Genomic DNA, 21,732 nt, shown 5'->3' on the forward strand with positions numbered 1-21,732 from the left:
ATTATTATATGAAATGTTAAAGGGTCTTACTTAAGAAAAAGAAGGTCTCAACTATGAACAATAAAATGGCAAAAAATACATCTATCAACAACTGAATCTAAAAAACAAACTAAGCAAACAAAAAGAACAGAGACAGAATCATGCATACAAAGAACAATTTGATGGTTGCCAGATGGGAGAGGGGTGGGGCATAGAGAAAATGGGGATTAAGAAGTACAAATAGGTACTCACAGAATAGCCATGGGAATGTAAAGTATGGCACAGGAAATGGAGTAGCCAAAGACTCCTCCATATATGCATGATCCATGGACATGAACAATGGTGTGGGAATTGCCTGAGGGAGTGGGTGTTACTGGGTGGAGTCAGGCAAAGGTGGAAAAATCAGGACAACTGTAACAGCATCATCAATAAAATATAATTTTTAAAAAATTAAAATGGGTTATTATAATATATTCCTGAAGATAAATGTTCTATCAATAGAGGATCAAAGAATGGTAGCTTTAATCAAGAAAGTTGTCCTTAATGAGGTAGAAAAAAGAAAATGAGTGAAAATTCTATTGTTATAGCTAACAAGTTCATTCACTGATATTTTAAGCATACCCACACCACAATGTGCTAGCCCTAAATGCTCTGGAATGAACTATATACATCTGAGACTGTCAGAAATTAGATGGAAAACAAAGCTCCAAACAAGGGGGTGGCAGGAATTCAGTTCAGCTTGGACTAAGGACTCTATTTTGGATAATGTAAAAGTCTGAATGGAATGTTAATGATAGATAAATATTAATAAAAAGTTTAGCTTTTTTAAAAAAGAAAAAACAGAACTCATCTTAAAATAATGAAATATATTGCAAAATGATAATCAAGAGAAATACTACCAAGATATTTTTCTGAGTCAGAACACAGAGAAGTTTAGAGTATAACATGAAGCAAAGTAGTCAGAATAAATATGTAACACAATAATCAGGGAAAGGGGCAAAGAAAGGGTGAGAATAGATCAAGACAGAGTCAGAAAATAAAAGTAGGGATAAAAAACAGAGATAAAACTTTAAGGATAAAGTTTTAAGTTAACCTACTTACAACTTTAAATCCCACCAACATACACCTTGCCAGATCCCTGTCTGTCTTCTAAGCAAACTTACTTAATATCACCTTTAAATCTTTCCCTCTACAAATTATTCCAGTCCTCCTCCTTAATATTATCTTTCCTTCTCCTTGTGAGCCCTGCAAGATCTATTAAAATCCTATTTTTTACCAATTTTTCTGATAATCTTCACATGCATTCATAATATTTAAAACAATTGTTCTAGATGTACTTCTATAGTAAGTGAATTTTAGTTTTTCTTTCTGATTATGAGGTATGTAAAGGTTTGAGAAGCACTGCTCTAAGCTGTAAAAAAAGATGTGTACCTCAAGATTTAAAGAGCTGTGAGTTCTTGAAGCCAGAAGCATGTTCAGCTTGTTCAAGAGAGGCAAACAGGCAAAAAGGCCTGTGTACAGCACGGTAGATCAGGGGGCAAGAGAGGGGAGTTAAGGAAGTATATGAGATGAGAGAAATGATTCAAGCACAATGTGTAGGGTCTTTTTAGCCCTTGTGAGTACTTTAGCTTAAATTCTGTGTAAGATGGGAAGTCATAGGGCGGATATTAAGAAGAGTAAAAACATGACCTAATGTATTTTAAAAAGATCACCCTGGCTGCTCTACTGAAAAGAAACTGTAGATACAAAGGAGTTAAGAGGCTGGCTACAGTAATCCAGGTAAGTAATATCAGTAGCTCAGATCTGGATGTAGGTGGTCAGTAGTGCTCAGATTCTATGTATGTTTTGAAGGTATAGCCAACAGATCTCCCAACCAATTGGGTATGGGGAGTATAAAAGAGAAATCAAGGATGACAACATTATGAACAAGTGAAAGGATGGAACTGCCATGAGCAACATAGAAAAGCCTGCAGAAGAATAAGTGGAAGAAGATGGGGAAAGAAATAGTGAGAAGTTCAATTTTGGACTAATGTGCTTGAGATGTATATTGGACATCAAATCAGAAACGTCAAGTAAGCAGCTGGATACATGAGTCTGGAATTTGGGAAAGAAATTTGAACTGAATACATACTTCTGGGAGTTATCAACATATACGCAGTAAAAACATAAGATCAAATGAGATTATTGGCTGAATTTGGTTATCAAGGAAGTGAGTGCAGACTGAGTTCATATGAGAGGAAGACATAGAAATAACTATTGTATTTAGCAACATGAAGATCACTAAGTCCCTGATAAGGGAAGTGTCACTGGAATAGTGAGGGCAAAACTCTGGAAGAGATTTAAGAGAGAATGTACTTCAACAATATAAAAATACATACACAAAAGATTATTACAGTATTATTTTTTATTATGGCATATTAAAGACCACACAAAAGTCCAAATGTAATAGATTGACTAAACAAACCAGGGTACATATGTACCCAGGGTACATATGGAGTGCAGTAAAAATAAATAAATAAATAGATTTCTATAAATAATAATAAAATTATTTTCATGATATGTTAAGTAAAACAAAAAAGCAAAATGCAAAGGAGTATTCTAGTACACTACCTTTTCTGTAAAAGGAAATAAGAAATTATGCATGTATAAGGTAATATTGGAGAAGAAGAAACACAGGAAGGATAAACCAAAAACATCTGGAAGCTGGGCTATAAAGCAAAGAGATATCTATGAAAACAGATAGCAAGCCCTCCTGACAAAAAAAGCCCTACCACCACCCTCAATACATTTGAAACCAATAAAAACTGAAATAAACTAAGCTACAACAAAACACAGTCCACAAAGATAAATCAGAATTCCACTGTTAGTGGACAAAGTCACTAGCAACATGCCCTTCTCTGGAAGTAAATAGTATTTACCTCAGTCTCTGCTATTCTTTTTTTTTTTTTTTTAATTTTTATTATTATTCAATTTTTTAAAATTTTTATTGTTATTCAATCTCTGCTATTCTTTTATTTTTTAAAAGATGCCTAGCATAAAATAAAAAATTAGGAGATTCCAAACAAAGAAAGAAAATGTGACCTGCATTAATAATCACCTTTTTTGCCTCTCAAATCCAAATTCCTCCTTTTTTGCCTGCACTGTGAAATGGATCTGAGCCATTTAAATATTTTTTTTCTTTGCTGGTTGGCACAATGTTAAAACTTTGCCAATAGAAGTCCTGGAATAACTCTGTAGGAGGAAAGAGTTTTGTTTCTGTACTCCAGTGCGCTTGCTCAGCAGGCTCCTATAGTGTGCATGGTTTCTCCAACACCTGGTTCCTGCAGCACAGGCAGCTTCTCCAGCGTCGTCCTGCTCAACTGCATGGAGGCCAGGAATACCCCGCAACCAGCACATTCCTCCAGCATGCTCTCTCTGGTGGTTTTACAGTTGAGTACCTTTAGTGAGACACCCTAGTATATAGAGCTTTCCTTGGTGGGGCAGATTTCTAGGGAGTACTGGAGAGCAAATTTCCAGAAAGTTTTGGCTGTGTGGCATCACAGCAATTTCTCTGCCATTCAGTGACTCACAGCCATGTTCTTTCCAACAGTCTAAATGCCAGCTGGGGAGGGCACTCTTCCTTGGACACTTTCAGTCCAGGAGTAGTGGCTTCTCTGTGTATCTACTATTCTTATATTCTCTTCACTTCTTACTACCTAATCCCTCATTATTCCATTCCCCTGTTATAGTTAATAATTACTACATTAATGGTCACTGTTCAAATTACTACGTAATTGCTCTCTCATGACTGGACACAGACTGATACAGAAGCCAAACCAAAACATACTTAATGTACGATTCCATGTATATGAAGTAGAAGAATTAATACAACTAATCTACGGTAGAAGTTTAAAAAAGGGTCGCCTCTTGGGGGGAGGGAGGAAGTTTAGATAGAAAGAGGCATGAATAAAAACTTTTTTAAATGGTAGAAATGTTCTATATCTTGTTAATGGTAATATTTACACAGATATATACTGTTGTTAAAATGCATTAAAATGAACACTAATTTCTTTGCATTTGATTCCTTATAAATCATAGTAGCCAAGAATTTAAAGTCAACATAGTTATTCTGCTCTAGCCATATTCAGCTACAAGTATACAGGTATAAAATAGATAGAGTTGGTTTTAACTTGGGCTGGGTTTTGCCAGGCAAGAACAACAAAGAGAGAAAGATCATGGCGGTTGAGGGTAGATGCAGAAGAGCAATTGTAATGATGGGCTATGGGGATTCAGCTAGTTAGAAAAGTAAGGACATGAATGCATTGAGGAACACTGAAAAGACAGTAAATTATAAGGTCCCAATGAAGTCAAAGAATTAAGTTGCTGGGTACTAGAAGAAGTGAGCCAGAAAAACTAAGGGTGGTAGTCGGAGAGCAAAAATGCCAGAAATGGACATTACAGAAAGTTGTAGTTATTGGTAATAACAAGGTCTAGGGCAGTGACTCTCAATCCTGGCTGCACATTAAAGTTATCTTAGGAAACTGTTAAAAATAATATCCCAAGCCACACTCAGACTAACCCTAACAGAATCTTTCGAAGTGAGTCCTAGGCATCTGTAGTTTTTCAAAGCTGCCCAGTTAATGCAGATGCAATGAGGGTTTAAATCATCTGCATAGGATATGCCGTAGAAGTGAATGGCTGAGGGAGAAGATAAGATCAGTAGAGAAGTCAAGAGGCCAGAATACCAGAAGGTTCATCTATATGGATACTGAAATCATCAGTTACAAATGGAGTAGTAAGAGAGTAGCGGTGAGCCCAGAAGAAATCTAGAAGCAGCTATGAAAAGCAAAGAGAACGCTTAATCCACCTGAATAGGAGAAGCCACCACTTAATACTTCAGAGAAGAGCTGGTTCAGTTAGAGAAAAAAGGTAGTAATGTTTAGTCAAGAGGTTAAAGATAAAAAGTAGTTTTGCAGATGACTGACAGTGAACTCCAAAAGGCACAGAGGAAGGATTTCGTGATTATGAATGAGTGAAAATTGGGATCAGACAAGAGAAATGAAGAGAAGGTCCAGACACAATTACCGGAGAACAAGGCTAGGAAGTGTCAGAAAGCAAGCTGCCATACTTTTTTAACACCACACAAAAACAACAAAAGAAAAAGCTCTGTGAAGTTAGAAAATGTTTTCCTGACCCAGCCACATTCTAAAAGATTTTTAAATTAATTTTAAATAAAAAAGAATCACAGAAAAGTATCAATTTCAATCCCATACAAAGTTGTTAAAAGAAAAGAGAAAATGAGATTAATATCCCTACAGACAATGAAAGGATGGCAGAAAGACATGCCCACATAGCAGATTAAAACTGTAACATGCTATTTCAAAATGAGCTAAAAAAGACCTTAAAAAATGACACTAGACAGGAAAGAACAGGTGTGAGAATTGCACAAACTAAAATGAGATGACATTAACTCAGAAAATAATTAAAAATAAAAGGAAAGAATCATTCCAGAAATGAAGACAAGAGTGAATAAAAGCAGATAATCCCTTAAGAAAAATAGAAGGTAAAAAGCAGGGGAAAATTTTACGTATATTTTATTGATTATGCTATTAGGTTTCCCAGTTTTTTCTCCCCTTTACCCCCACCCTTCACTCTACACCACCACCCCCACCTTCCAGCATTCCCCCTTTAGTTCACGTCCATAGGTTGTACATATAAGTTCTCTGGCTTCTCTATTCCCATAGTAATCTTAACCTACCCATTTATTTTATGCTTATCAAATACACTTCTTATTCCCTGTACCTTCCGCCACCATTCTCCTCTTCCCCTTCCTCATTGATAACCCTCCATATGATCTCCATTTCTGTGTCTCTGTTCCTGTTCTAGTTGTTTGCTAGTTTGTTTTTGTTTTTTAGGTTCAGTTGTTGGCAGCTGTGAGTTTGTTGTCATTTTACTGTTCATAGTTTTGATTTTCTTCTTTTTCTTAGATAAGTCCCTTTAACATTTCATATAATAAGGGCTTGGTGACGATGAACTCCTTTAACTTGACCTTATCTGGGAAGCACTTTATCTGCCCTTCCATTCTAAATGATAGCTTTGCTGGATAGAGTAATCTTGGATGTAGGTCTTTGCCTTTTATGAATTGGAATACTTCTTTCCAGTTCCTTCTTGCTGGTAAGGTTTCTTTTGAGAAATCAGCTGATAGTCTTACGGGAACTCCTTTGTAGGTAACTGTCTCCTTTCCTCTTGCTGCTTTTAAGATCCTCTCCTTACTTTTAATCTTAGGTAACTTAATTATGATGTGCCTTGGTGTGTTCCTCCTCGGGTCCAATTTTTTTGGGACTCTCTGGGCTTCTTGGACTTCATGAAGTCTATTTCCTTTGCCAGATTGGGAAAGTTCTCCCTAATTATGTTTTCAAATAAGTCATCGATTTCTTGCTCATCCTCTTCACTTTCTGGTAGCCCTATGATTTGGATGTTGGAGCATTTAAAGTTGTCCCAGAGGTTCCTAAGCCTCTCCCCATTTTTTTGAATTCTTGTTTCTTCCTTCTGATCCAAACCGTTGATTTGAGTCCCGGTTTCCTTCCCTTCACTGTTGGTTCCCTGTATATTTTCCTTTATTTCACTTTGTGTAGCCTTTGTTTCTTCCTTCATTTTGCGACCAAGCTCAATCAATTCTGTGACCGTCCTGATTACCAGTGTTTTGAACTCTGCATCAGATAGGTTGTCTATATCCTCTTCCCTCAGCTTTTTCTGGAGCTTTGATCTGTTCTTTCATTTGGGCTATATTTCTTTGTCTCAGTGCACCTGTTAAATTGTTAGGGGGAGGAGCCTTAGGTATTCACCAGGACAGGGCAACCCTCTTTGGTGCGTTGTGGCACTGCCTGTGGGAGAGGGAGCAGAGAAGGAACAATGCCGCTTGCTGGCTTCTCTCTAGCCCCACTTTCCAACGAACTCTCCTGTGAGGCTGGGAGTTTCTTCCACCTTCATAAGCCCCACAGTATTTACAGATAGAGGTTTTGAGTCTTCAGTTTCCTGGTGAGCCAGTCCTTCCTCACCTGGCAGTCCACCACTTTGCCTTGGGTCCTCTCTGACCGGCTGCCAGTTTCCACCCCTCCTACCAGTCTGGATGAATGTTTCTTTAACTCCTTGGTTGTTGGATTTCCATGCAGATTGCTATTCGGGCAGTTCTGGTTGTTTACTGTTTTTAAATTGGTCGTTTTCCTTCTTTTGGTTGTGCAAGGAAGTGTAGTGTTTCTACCTATGCCTCCATCTTAGCCAGAACTCCAGAAATAGGAAAATGTTTTCTAAGATTTTATTTATTTATTTTTAGAGAAGGGAAAGGAAGGAGATATAGAGGGAGAGAATCATCCGACATATAAGAGATCAGTTGCCTCTCACAAGCCCCCAACTGGGGACATGGCCCACAACCCAGGCATGTGCCCTGACTGGGAATCGAACCAACGACCTTTCAGTTCACGGGATGGAACTCAATCCACTGAGCTATACCAACCAGGGCAAAAGGAGGAAAATTTTATAACTCAAAGTGATAAAAAGGTTTTGAGAGAAAGTGATAAGTGCTGAAGACAGGCAAAGAATACAAATGATAAGAATTCCTGAAGAAAAATCAAAGCAAGGAACAGAATATCAAAAATAATAATTTAAACAAAAACTTTCCTAAAATAAAAAAAAACCCTTGTAACTACTTTTTGAAAGAGCACAATGTGCACCTAAGAATATCAACTCAGAATGACCAAAATGACTTTACTATTACTATTATTAAACATTAAAGAATAACCCCCCAAAAAGGAAAAACTGGGGCCAGAAAGGGGAAAATAAAAAACTATACAGACGAGTCCAAGAAATGAGAGATAAACTGGCAGTATTGGGTTTTTCACAATATAAAAGGGATAAAGTGCATAACGAGATTAGACTGGATGATCTCAGGAGTCACAAGGGTGGCATGACTATGCAGGAGAAAAAGAACCAGTTACTTATAAAGAAAGGAGAATAGACTAGCATCAGACTTATCTATTGCACAAGAAGCTTGATGACAGTGGTTATAAAGTGTATATTCTATGTAGGAAAAATAGAATTAAAATCCAAGAACATTATATCCAGCCAATATATCACCCACTGATCAAGATAAAAGAAAGACATCTTTAATCAAGCAAGGATTCGGAAATTATACCACATATACTCTGAGGAAATTACTACAAAATTTTATAAAATGCTTTTCTGGCATCTATTAAGGCAGTCAGTGGTCTCTTTTTTCCAGTCTTCACCACCCCCAGAGTTAGAGCAGGCAGTACAGATATGGCCAAACCCAAGAACAATTTCACATACAACCAGTCCTAGAAATGACTTCAAGAAACTTAGATCCGAAGGAATGCATATTTTGGCAACAAGCACAAGAAAAGCCTAGAAAAGATTCAGGCCAATGTTTCAAAGGCAATGAGCACACCTGTACAGAAGCCAACAAGGTACTCATTAAGACCAAAGTAATCGAATATAAGATCTTAAAAGGTGCCAGCCCTAAATTGAACAGGTTCACCCATATCATCCACTTCTGTCTCTGGAAGTATGCCTATTTCCATACTGTCAATGTACCAGGTTTTGACAACCAAAGGCCAGCAGTCCCCCCAAACAAAGTCCCCCAACCCAGCCCAAAAGAGAGAAATAATCATATAGTTTTTATCTTATAATGTTAATAAATTATGTTAATATTTAACTGTTCTGACTTCCTAAAATAAACTACTTGATCATGATGTACTGTCTTCTAAATATACTGCTGGATTTATATTGTTAGTATTTTATTTAGAATGTTTGCTTTTCCTGTCATGAGTAAGAGTTGACTAACATTTATAATAGCAAACAATAAAATAAAATAAAATCTTAACATCTATCAGTTAAGGAAGAACATAATAAATTATAGTGTAATATCTATGGAATGTTACTCAGCTTTGTAAAATTAATTAGAGTTTCATTTACTAAACTGAAGAGAGAGCCATGATATATTCTTCAATGAATATAGCACGTAACAAAAGCCTGTATATGTATATATATACAAGGTGGAGCAAAAGTAGGTTTACAGTTGTGAGTACATGATACAGTTTATTCTTATATTATTAATTATTGTATCATTTTCCATACGAATAACTGTAATCCTACTTTTGCTCCACCCTGTATGCTTATATGTTTTTTTAAGATTTTATTTATCTTTAGAGGAAGGGAGGGAGAGACGGAGAGAAACATTAATGTGAGAGAGAAACACCAATTGGCTCTCATAGATGCCCTGACCAAACCCACAACCCAGGCATGTGCCCTGACTGAGAATGAAACCGGCAACTTTTTGCTTTGCAGGATGACGCCCACTGGGCCACACTGGTCAGGGCTGTACGCTTATATGCTTTTGAGCAAAGAGACAGATGTTGAAGACCGACACTCAGTGTCGGTTAATGTTGGAGTAAAAGTAGAGAGGGGAAGAGACCTGAGGGGAGAGAAAAATACCTTTTTCTTTATCCACTCACTTTGTTTATTTTAGTGATTGCAAGCAGAGTAACAGGAGAAAACACCAGTTATCTATTATAAGTAATGACAATTAATGTTTGTTGACAACTAATAAATGGCTACCATTAGTCATTTTTAGCCAAAGACAAGAAAGCGAATTAAATGGTCTAAAGCAAGAAAAGTAATCATTATAAAGTTCATTTATTTAAAAATACAAAATCCAATCTGGAGTCAAAGTAGCATATAAGTACTCTTTCCCAAGTGCATTAAGCAGCATGCCTTTAGAATGAACTAAATTTTATTTTATAACTAGCACAAACATGGATATTAGGACAACTAAGAATAAAATGAAGAAGTAGTGAGTCAAGTCCATTTAAAGAAACGACTGCCTGACTGGCTCAGTGGGTTGGGTGCTGCCCCACAATCAGAAAGGTCACCGGTTGGAATCCCAGTCAAGGCACATGCCCAGGTTTTGGGCCAGGTTACCCAGTGGGGGTGTGCAAGAGGCAACTGATCCATGTTTCTCTCTCTTTCTTTCTCCCTCTCCCTAAAAATAAACAAATAAGAAAAAAACTAAAAAAAAACCCCAACTAATTGTATAATGATACAGAGATTAGCAGTAATGAACAAAATGTTACAGAAGTAACTAAAGCTTGGGAAAAATGAGATTTTGAATAGTTAGCTTGTTATATTAAAGAAAGATGGTCAACCTTTTTATTTCATTTTACCCTGGAAATAAACAAGTCCTTTTTATTAGGTAAATCACAAAAGAAAACCAACCACCTTGACTGTCACATATGAATTTTTTAAAAAAGAAAAATTGGAGAACTAAGATGGCGGCGTAGGTAGACACACTGCGCCTCCTGGCACAACCAGAACTGACAGAAAAATCCAACGGCAAGGAAGTCCCACACCAAGTAGATAAAAAAGAAACATACATCCAGACCTGTAGGAGGGGCGGAGACGGGCACCGGGGCAGAGAGGACTCGAGTGGCTGTGGTGGGACCGAGACTGACGGAGTGTGGGACGAACGGGGCAGGCAGTCTGACCACTAGCAGACCCTGCGGCCCCACATTTGCACAGATAAACCAAGAGGGCCGGACTCAGAGTGGCGGAGAGCGGGGCAGGCAGAGTGGCGGGTAGCACCCCGCAGCCCCACATTCGAGCACAGATAAACCGGGACAAACAGTGGGGAGCGCAGCAGACCGAGTAACCCAGGGCTCCAGTGCGGGGAAATAAAGCCTCAGACCTCTGATTGAAAATGCCCATGAGGGTTGGGGCGGCAGCAGGAGAGACTCCCAGCCTCACAGGAGAGGTCGTTAGAGAGACCCACAGGGGCCTAGAGCGTGCACAGGCCCACCCACTCGGGAACCAGCACCAGAGGGGCCCAATTTGATTGTGGGTAGCAGAGTGAAAGATTGAAATCCGGTGGAGAGTGGAGTGGGCGCCATTGCTCCCTCTCGGCCCCTCCCCCACGTACAGCGTCACAGCGCAGCGACCAGCGTTACCCCACCCTGGTGAACACCTAAGGCTCCGCCCCTTAAAGTAACAGACATGCCAAGACAAAAAAAAAAAGAATGGCCCAAATGACAGAACACTTCAAAGCTCCAGAAAAAATACAACTAAGCAACTAAGAGATAGCCAACCTATCGGATGCACAGTTCAAAACACTGGTTATTAAGACGCTCACAGAATTGGTTGAATTTGTTCGAAAACCAGATGAAAAAATGAAGCCTATGCTAAGAGAAACAAAGGAAAATGTACAGGGAACCAATAGTGATGGGAAGGAAACTGGGACTCAAATCAATGGTGTGGACCAGAAGGAAGAAACAAACATCCAACCAGAAAAGAATGAAGAAACAAGAATTCGGAAAAATGAGGAGAGGCTTAGGAACCTCCAGGACATCTCGAAATGTTCCAACATCCGAATTATAGGGGTGCCAGAAGGAGAAGAGGAAGAACAAAAAATTGAAAACTTATTTGAACAAAAAGTGAAGGAGAACTTCCCCAGTCTGGCAAAGGAAATAGACTTCTCCAGGAAGTCCAGGAAGCTCAGAGAGTCCCAAAGAAGCTGGACCCAAGGAGGAACACACCAAGGCACATCATAATTATATTACCCAAGATGAAACAGAAGGAGAGAATCTTAGAAGCAGCAAGAGAAAAGGACACAGTTACCTACAAAGGGGTTCCCATAAGACTGTCAGCTGATTTTTCCAAAGAGACCTTACATGCAAGAAGGGACAGGCAAGAAGTATTCCAAGTCATGAAAGGCAAGGGCCTACATCCAAGATTACTGTATCCAGCAAAGCTATCATTTAGAATGAAAGGGCAGATAAAGTGCTTCTCAGATAAGGTCAAGTTAAAGGAGTTCATCATCACCAAGCCCTTGTTATATGAAATGTTAAAGGGACTTATCTAAGAAAAAGAAGATTAAAAATAGGAACAGTAAAAATGACAGCAAACTCACAGTTATTAACAACCACACCTAAAACAAAAACAAAAGAAAACTAAGCAAACAACTAGAACAGAAACAGAACCACAGAAATGGAGATCACATGGAGGGTTATCAATAGGGGAGTGGGAGGGGGAGAGAGGGGGGAAAGGTACAGAGAATAAATAGCATAAATAATAGGTGGAAAATAGACAGGGGGAGGGTAAGAATAGTATAGGAAATGTAGAAGCCAAAGAACTTATAAGTATGACCCATGGACATGAACTATAGGGGGGGAATGTGGGAGGGAGGGGGTGGGCAGGATAGAGTTGAGTGAAGGGGCGGAAATGGGACAACTGTAATAGCATAATCAATAAATATATCAAATAAATAAATAAATAAAATATCTCCTCCCCCCCAAAAAAGAAAGAAAAATTACAGAAGTGAGAAATGTTTATGAAAGTTGAAAATGTTTACATGATTGAATTGAAAAAATTTTGTCACAGAGCTCATTGTCTCAAGAAATGCTGTGATTTCCTAATTGACAGAGGAGATTAAAAAATAATTTTTGTCAAGTTTATGGTGGTTAAAGACAGTCCAAAAAGAAATTCATACTATGTAGGAGTCTGTCCAACAGCATCTCTCTCCTAAGAATTTTTATTTTGAAGTTTACAGTTATTCAAGAACTCTTTCTTTCAGCTCTTATCAAATCCTTCATAAAAGAAAATTTTAAAACAGAAAATAAATCGGTAGCCAAATTACCACAGGTTTTTAAAATGTCTTGCAAGGCTGAAAAGGAGAGTAAGACAACATAACAAGGAAAAAAGCTAGACGGACAGTGCTAGTAAAAATACTGGAGCGGAGCTGTGTGAAGCATACATCAAAAAAGAGAAACCCAGGACACTTTCCAAAGCCTAATAAAAGTGACCACTTATTAAGTACTAGACATTGTCCTAAGGATTTTCACTGACATTATTTCATTTTATCATCATCAAACTCTGTAAGACAGGTTTTAGCCTCTTATTAAATGACAGAGCAATAATTCTAACCTGTTTTCATGATTCAAAAACTCACAAATTTATGTTCTATGTACTATACAATGTGTCTCATGATTGCAGAATTTCAAAAGCTTCTTACAACTGAACAAAAGTATTGTCATCCTATAACATAGGAATGTTTGCGTAACAACTTGCAAAGGAAGTCTCACTTCCTCTTTAAAGCCCTAAAAAGGTAAGAGCTATGATTCTGATGCTGAAGCAGGATTTGGATATGTACTGAGTCTTCATCCCACACATCTACTAAAGCTAATTACCTTTGTTTACCCTAATTCACAATCCTGAGGAGCCCTACAGGATTCCATGGAATTTGAACAGAAATAGAATTCTAGAGTACAACAAATACCTATCAAGCTTCCATAGCCTGCCTATCTTTGGCTTATCAAATTTAGCAACTAGAGCTAGAAATTGTGGGACCCTACAACACAAGATTAGGAACAAAGGGCTAAAATGAGACTTCCTTCTTTTAGACAGAGGGAATTTACTAAGATCTGAGGCAGATTCCCCATACCTAAAAAGATTAAATCAATATCTACATACCCACTTCCATTTCCAAGTTTAATAACTAACTAATCTACTAATAATGCTGTAATACATAGGTGAGGAAAGGGAGTTTCCATGGCAATTAAAGCTGGTGTCATATTTCTTCATGTTGTCAATGTCTATAATCAGATATGTCACCTGATTATGAATCAGATATGGTAATGCAAGCATGGTATTACAGACAAAGAAATAAGCATGGCTACTTGGTCCAAAGACACCTGCTTGAAACAACAAAAGTTTTCCATTATTATTGCTTATATACTTTTAAAAAAGATTTTATTTATTTATTTTTAGAGAGAGAGGAAGGGAAGGAGAAGAGAGGGAGAGAAACATCAATTGATTGCCTCTTGCATGATGCCAACCGAGGACCCAGCCCGCAACCCAGGCATGTGCCCTGACCAGGAATCAAACTGGCAATCTGCAGGCTAGCACTCAATCCACTGAGCCACACCAGCCAGGGCTATTATTGCTTTTATACTTTTCTGTGAATTTTGTGTCTATAATACTTGCTAATATTTATTAAAAGGAATATATAAGTCACTGTTTTCCTTTTCATAATACCTTTGCTACCTAAAGAAAACTATAAAACTTAGTAAAACTTTAGGGAAGTGACAAACTTTAATACATTATTTTTAACTATATGTTTCCCAGAAGTACAATGAGTATCATCTAGGACACAGAATTCTGAATTAAAATTTTAGCTTTTATCTAAGAAAGAATATAAAACATCCACCTTCAACTGAAAGACTACAATAGTAAAACTACTATACATATTCAATAAGTATTTAAGTGAATGATGTAATATGTTGATACACTGCATGAAACTCCAATTTTTCCAACATATCTAACTTAATTCATTCCTTAAACATAATGTGTCTGTATAACACAATAATATACAAAATCAAGTGATTTTTTTTCATATAGCAATGATCTTTTTTATGTAAAATATGAATGAAACTAATACCTGAACAAACAAAGAAAAATGTTCTCTTATATGCTGTGCTCTAAACTTCTCTGCTTGGGATACCTCTTCTAAGAAAAAGGAATAGAATCAGATAATACACTTTGTCAGAAACTGACTGAGTTAGATGTAATATGGGTGTTATAAGGAGGTACAACAGGAGCCTCTGTCAGATAAATCACTATTAAGGTAAAGTGGCCAATCTTTTCTCCGTAAATAGACAAAAGCGATTATGCCCTGCAGAGGTCTTCAACAGACATGGTTGGTCTGTCTCCAACTCATGACATCTAATGAACATTTAATGGGCACGGACTAGTGATAGACTGAGCACTAGTAAACTTTATCTGTTAAGGGCTAGATAGTAAATACGTATTTAGGCTTTGTGGGCCATATGGTCTCAATTGTAACTACCCAAGTCTGCTATTGTACCCAGAACACAGTCATAGCCAGTATGTAAATGAATAAGCATGGCTATACTCCAATAAAACTTTCTTTATGGCCACTGAAATTTGAATTTCCTATAATTTTCACATGTCACAAAGCATTATTCTTCTTTTGATATTTTTTCAACCACTTGAAAATGTAAAAACTATTCTTAGCTTTCAGGCCATATAAAAACAGATGCTGGGCTGCATTTGGCCCATTTGCACTAGTTTGCCAACTCCTATAATATACAATGAAAACAATTCAGCTAAAGTTCACACAGAGGACAGTCTAACCTTCCTCCCTTCACCCTAGTAAATATAAAAAATAATAAAATCTAGCTTAACTCTAGAGTTAGTTTCAATTGTAGTACAGGAGTTACTCTGAATGATATTTTAGATGAAGTGTGTATGTATGGATATTTCTCTACACATACCTCCTAATGCCTAGGATTTCTCCAATTCCTCAATAAGAGATGACATTTCAAAGGCATAATTCAGATAGCTGTCAACAATCTTTATTCAATAAGCAGATAATGACACCTACTGTGTACTAACTATGCTGTTGCTGAAAATAAAAGATGAAAAGTCATTGTACCTGCTTTCAAGGAGCTTACACACTAGTGATAAGACATAAATAATTAAAATGTGATGTGACAACTACTATAATGTCCATATTTAACAGGCACAATGGGAGGATAGACAGAAAATGCCATCCCAAGTCCACCCAGGAAAGTAGGGAAACCTCCTTCACTCAAAAGATACTAGTTGGGCCAAGACATGAAGGCTGACAGTCTACACAGAGAGCAAAAGAGAGGGGTGGAGTAATCCATGCATAAAAAATTTCATATATAATGGCACAGAAAGATAAGACAATATTTACATACTGAAAGAACCACAAGTAGTTTAGTACTGCTGAAGCATAATTTTGAAGAATGGCAGGCAATGAGTCTGAAGAGAAAAAACAGGGATCAGATTATAAAGGACCTCACATGGTTTGCTAAGGAGTCCATTTTATCAACTAAGTGATAAGAAGCCATAGCAAGATTCTGAAGAACGACATGATCAGATGACTACGTCAGAAAAATCTCTCTGGCGGCAAAGTACTGTGAAAATTAATAAACAGAATTCTCATTTAAAATGGAGTCAGGAGGCTAGAAGAGAGACATCTCATGCAGGAGTCACTCAACACACACTAATGACCCCAACAGGAAGAGACTTACCTTGAAACTCCATTACTATAATATGTCAGAAGGATGAAGAAAATATCCCTCCTTGCTCACTAACAGTTTGGCCAATGACAGACTGTCATAACTCAGCCAATGAAAAGTCACTTTACTTCAAACTTTCAGTTTCCTCCAATGGACTCTTCCTTTACAATAGCCCCTCCACAGTCCATAAAGGAGCATTCCTCCCCTTTGTTTCTGTGGATTTGCTTGCAGTTTGCCAGTAGATTACATGTACCCAATTGCAATTCTTTACTGTTCCCAATAAACCCTGTGTGCTGGTTTAATGTCAACAGTACCTATGAAAGACGGGTACATAAATTTGACATAAACAGTAAAAATGTTTAGTAGGCAATTGGATTTTTAAAAAACACACCAATGAGATTATTTACTATAATGCAACTACTTGATTTAAACGACTGACATCAGAATTTCTCAAATTCTGTTAAAAAAAAAAAAGGAGTTTGAGAGGTAAGCTATACCATGCACTGGATAAAGATAGAAATTGATATTGCATTATGGGGAAGAAAGGGTAAAGACAGAGCATGATTAAGACGATTCTTGATTCTTTTGTCTCTTAATCTTAGCTTCAACTATTATTTATCTTCAACTATTCAAGAACAAATAGAGGCTGAACATAACATATTTTGTAATGTGTGGCCCATAAAAAAAAAAAAAAACTAGCTAATACTTATCCATAAACACAGCTATCAAATGATTTATAAAGATTTTTTTAAATACAAGTGACCTAATAAAAGAAATTTGTTTCCATAAATAATTATGGTATCATAATTACTTAGAACATTCTGGAATAAAAAAGAACCCTAACAGAAACTTTTTTCACTATTGTTTACTCAACCTGCACTAGCCTTGTAAAACTCAAAAACAAATTTCTTGTTCTTTATCTAATATTACCTTGAATCTTAAACACTAAAGATAAAATATCCTCTAAAAGAAAATACTAAGTTTCAATTGATTTGGAGAAAAAAAAAGTCCAGGTAATTAAATCAGCTTCCAAACTATTTTGTAACATTTGTTACCTTGCCCAGACTAGTGATAGAAAAGTAAATAGCATTCTGCAACAGTGTATTCTAACTCCTTGAAATAAAATCTGGGTGCCATCAGTAAAAATATTCCAGCTAACACTGATGATTCTGTGTAAATACAATCCAATATAACTCAACTTCTATGCCAAATCAGTGTGTCCCAAAGATTCCATTTTAATTCTACTGTAAGTGGAATAAATATGACAAGAGAATTTTGACACATTTCTTTTATGTACACTAGTTCTACCTTTTAACTAATCAATACCAACTACACTAATATTCCCCTTTTGGAACTACTGGTTTAGTATATTCCTTTCTAGGCCTATTCCCTTCTCCATTCAAAATATTACACACACAATCAATTTAGAAAATACTAAAAGAACTAAGATATTTATGGAGAAGGGGGGAAGCTAGAGAGCTAGCTAAGAACAGTCAAGAATCAACAATGGAAGGTGGAAATAAGCCAATGTTTAATAATGTTAGTAAAACTTTATGATAAAGATGTACAACAACCAATTGGGTTTGATGAGTGAAGTGTGCTAAAATGAACTATCAACCAATATAAATAGAGCATGATCTGAGTCTACAACAGTTATTGAAGTATACGAATATCATCTTGAATGTCTTAGCTATAACCTGTAGATTATATTGCATTTCCCTATCAACAAATGTATATAAAAGTGAAGGAACTGTTTGATTACATGGGATATGTGATTCACAGGATGGCAGAAAATTTGGATAAGAGAAGAAAATAATTGTTACAACTGTAGAAGGTGACATTCCATTTCTTAAACTGGGTGGAACATACATGAGTGCTGGCTGCACTGTTATTCCTTATACTTTATACATTTAAAAATATTATTTCATATGTAGTCAATATCTATAAAACAATGTTTAAATGTAAGAAAAATCTAAGCAAACAATTGTTGATGGAAGAGGTAAAATGTTCTCAGGTGTCCAATCCATTTTTTAATTACTTTTAGAAATAAAATAGAGGTCATAAAAATGTGAGCAGGTAGAAAAAATATATAATTTCTCCTTAATTTTCCTGAAGAGAATTAGCAATAAAGGTTTACTGGTTGATAGTACACACACATACACACATGTCAAACTACTTGAAGGTAACTTTCTACCTCCAAAGTCTTCCCCAAAGCCAAAATCCATCACAAATATTTCTTTAACCACATAGAAAGAACTGGTACTCCTCTACTCATAAACTCAGAAATATATTACAAAAATAAATTCCTAAGGAGAAATGTTCATACTGTATTTTTGGGTATTTTTAGGCTTAACATTGATGTGTCTTACTAGTTACTTAGGTTTATAATATTTGCTTCATGACGGGCACCAGCATTTTAATGATGTGGGTCCATACTAATTTGATTGAAAGGGCAATAAAGTATACTGGTAAAGAAAGAGCACAGAGTCTGGAGCCAGAGCTCCCAAACAAAACTCGGCTCTTCCTCTTGCTGGCTAAATAATCTTGGGCAAGTTATTTAACATCTCTGTTTCAGTTTCTCAACTGTAAAATGGAAATAACAGTACATATACTTCATTGGGTGTTGAAACTGATTAAAATGTATATAACAGGACCGACACATAACAGGTGTAAGAGTGAAGTATTACTACTGGTACTACTACTACTAATAGTACAGCACCATCTTCCCAAACACATTGAAAATATCTTTAGAAACTTGAATTACTAAAATTAGATACTATTAAAAAAATAGACATTTAATCTGAAGGCTAATTAACAGTAAGTTTAAAACCCTGAGGAGTATTGATGATTAATAAATCTACATAAGCACTCTGTCAGAACAATCTGAGAGCAGCTTCCCTAAGTGCAACTATCAATTTCTTCCCTTACACAAGGGGGCAGTGATAACAAGAAAAGAATGGGACTCTGCAACACCTCCTCCTACAGACAGTAGGGGGTGGCAGTACATATGGCTTACAGTCAGAACAAAACAGGAAGATCCAATAGAACTGCTCTTTATTCTCCTCTGGCCCTCTCCTCTTTGCTTTAGCTCCAACATAGCCTCTAGGTGAGGGATAGATCTATAGAAGAAACCAAAACCCAAAATTAATCCTCAAGGAAAATCCAGTTTTGTCTTTGAAGTAATTGATTCCTCAGTGGCTGAATTTGGATCCAGGAAGAAGCCAATCAGTATAAATTTTTGGATTATCTGGCAAATTACTGACTGTTCTTAATGTGAGAACATCCAGGCAAGTAATTCCATTTATCTACAAGAATTATAACATAAAACACTAGAGCCTATCAATAATTAACTATATCCTAATGAACACATTCAGATATTTCTGCTTGGTTCATAGTATACAGACATTCATTGACTGTATGCATATAAGTTATATTAAATAGCTCATGTCTTTTGTTACTTCTGAAAGAATTGTTCTGACAATTCTTTCAAAACACAATGTTCTTAAATAGAAGTCACAATGTTTTGCAGCATGTGGGTGATCTATATCTGTATCTATATACATGTATGTATCTGGAGAGAGATTGATTTAATAATCATTTTTTGTGCTCACATTCTGAAGATGATCTACCTAGGAAATGCTGCAAGAAGCACTCCACTGACAGTATCCATGTTGTTGCTTTTCATGCCACATTTACTGCATACAATGTTTCCCCCTATTTTGCCACAACACCAAGAACATGCACGAATATATCACTACTGTCATTCACTGTAATTAACCACTGCAATAGCTTTTGACTCCAGCCCCTCAAAATGCCTGAAAATGTATCCCTTTTGTTCACCATATTGTTTTGTTTTCCTGATTCCAGATATTTTCACCTGTGTAAAAATGAAGAAACAGACACACATGAGAAAAAAATTCCCTTTGCCTAGTGATCTTCAACTCAGAATTGTGGTCAAGACATGGGGGGTTTTGTACGGTTTTTTCTTCTTTTCCAGAAAAGGAGCAGAGAGTGAAAGACACCGAAAACACCAAATCTTCTTCATGTTAATTATCACTGTTTATGTTTTGTCAAAACATTTTAAACATTCCACACCTGGGACAGAAGGCAAGATACAATTCTATCAGTGCTTTACATGCTGATGTCAAAACCTGGAATTATTTTCGCCCTATTTTTCTTTCCCATCTCACAACCAGACACAATTTGCTTTTTTTTTTCTTTCACGTGGGTACTATCCTTATCTCAAAAATTGCATATCATAGCTCCCCTCGATTTCCTGTGATAAAATATCTAGCAATGAGCCTTATTAATCCTTCCTTATACTACGCCTCCTCCCCCGGGGGGAATAATTAATATCACTAATAACACTTCAATCATGAATTTCAACGTCAGACAGGCCAACCCACCCTGTGCCTTACCTGGCACATCTCACAACTACTTTCATGCTGCATTCCGGGGGCACATTTTGCAACTCGTTCTGCACCACATTCCCTGCCACGTTTAGCAATCTGCCTCACATCTCCTCCTGGGTCCCCGTCAGCAGGAGACTCTCCCAGTACCAAATTCCACGACACCTTCCGTGACATCGAAGTGACCGACCCCGGCCAATCTGAAGCCAAGCTCAGTGCCACATTTGGCGTCAACCTTCCCCACGCCTCGGACACTGGAGACACTTCGCTGCTCATTTCGCCGTCTCCCCACTCGCCCCCGCCCCTCTCCCTGGAGTCGAGGCGTCGGAGGCGAGCGTCCCTGTCACTTAAGCGTCCCTGTCACTTAAGCGACCTTTCCTTCCCCACTCCCCCGGGTCTCTTACCTGCCACTCTGAGGGGCTCGCTGCACCTCGGGGTCAAGTCCCAGTCCCCGGGGTCTTCTAGGACCGTGCAGCCCGCTGGCGCCTCCCGCGATTCCCAGAGCACCTCGCTGCGCTCCGACGCCCGCGGCGGCTCTGCGCCCCGGCCAGGCGCGGCGGGGCCTTGCGGACGGTGAGCGCAGCCCGCGGCCGTCCTCCTGTCAGCTGCGGCGCGGGTACAGGTTCTCGCCCCTCCGCGCAGCGGCAGCGGCAGCTGCGGCGGGCGCCTCGCTCCGCCTCGCGCTCCGCACAGCCAGGAGGTGAGCGCGAGGGGGATGGGAACGGGGGCGGGGCCGCCCGGAGAGGCGCAGAGGGCGGCGGCGGGAGGGCAGCGCTGGCAGCCTCGGGCTCGGCGCCTGGGAGAACTCGCGGCTTCCCCCGCTGGGCAGGCGGCTCGCGTAAGGCGGCTGTGCCAGCGGGCCCCGCCGGAGCAATGCGCCCAGCAGCCTGCGCCCAACCGGCCGCTCGCTAGCGCCGCCGCCGCGCCGGGGGCGTCGCACCCTCGGAAGCCGCCTGCAGCCCCGCCCCCTCCGGGCCGAGGTGGGGAGGGGCGCGAGCACGGAGGGAGCGCGCGTGCGTGGGGGCGCGTGCGTGGTGGAGCGCGCGCGCCCCCGCCCCCGCCCCCTCCCCCTCCACAGTTGGGGGGTGGGGAGTGACTGGGCGGGAGAGTAGAGACCGAGCCCTTCTGAGCGCCGAGAGGTCAGGCCCGGACTCCGCCCTGTGCACTCTAGGCATTTCTCGTTCCCTCAGGGAGACTTCGACTGGTGGGGTCGCTGGCGTTTAGTAGGGGAA

At 38.7% G+C, this 21,732-nt stretch overlaps 1 protein-coding gene across 6 annotated transcripts in view; it reads right to left on the reverse strand.

Moving 5' to 3' along the window:
* The window catches only part of TANC2 (tetratricopeptide repeat, ankyrin repeat and coiled-coil containing 2), a 308,461-nt gene extending 286,997 nt beyond the window's left edge, over positions 1–21,464 (reverse strand). For 4 of the 6 annotated variants that reach the window (XM_053930699.2, XM_053930698.2, XM_053930696.2 and 1 more), the window contains exon 1: positions 20,905–21,463. The gene's annotated coding sequence lies outside the window, so the exon portion shown is untranslated. Of the gene's footprint in view, positions 1–20,904 lie in introns of all 6 variants that reach the window. The other 2 variants (XM_053930697.2, XM_053930694.2) reach the window with 1 other exon arrangement.
* Positions 21,465–21,732: the final 268 nt, after the last annotated feature.

This window comes from Desmodus rotundus, chromosome 9 (genome assembly GCF_022682495.2).
Source record: "Desmodus rotundus isolate HL8 chromosome 9, HLdesRot8A.1, whole genome shotgun sequence".
Taxonomy (NCBI): Eukaryota; Metazoa; Chordata; class Mammalia; order Chiroptera; family Phyllostomidae; genus Desmodus; species Desmodus rotundus.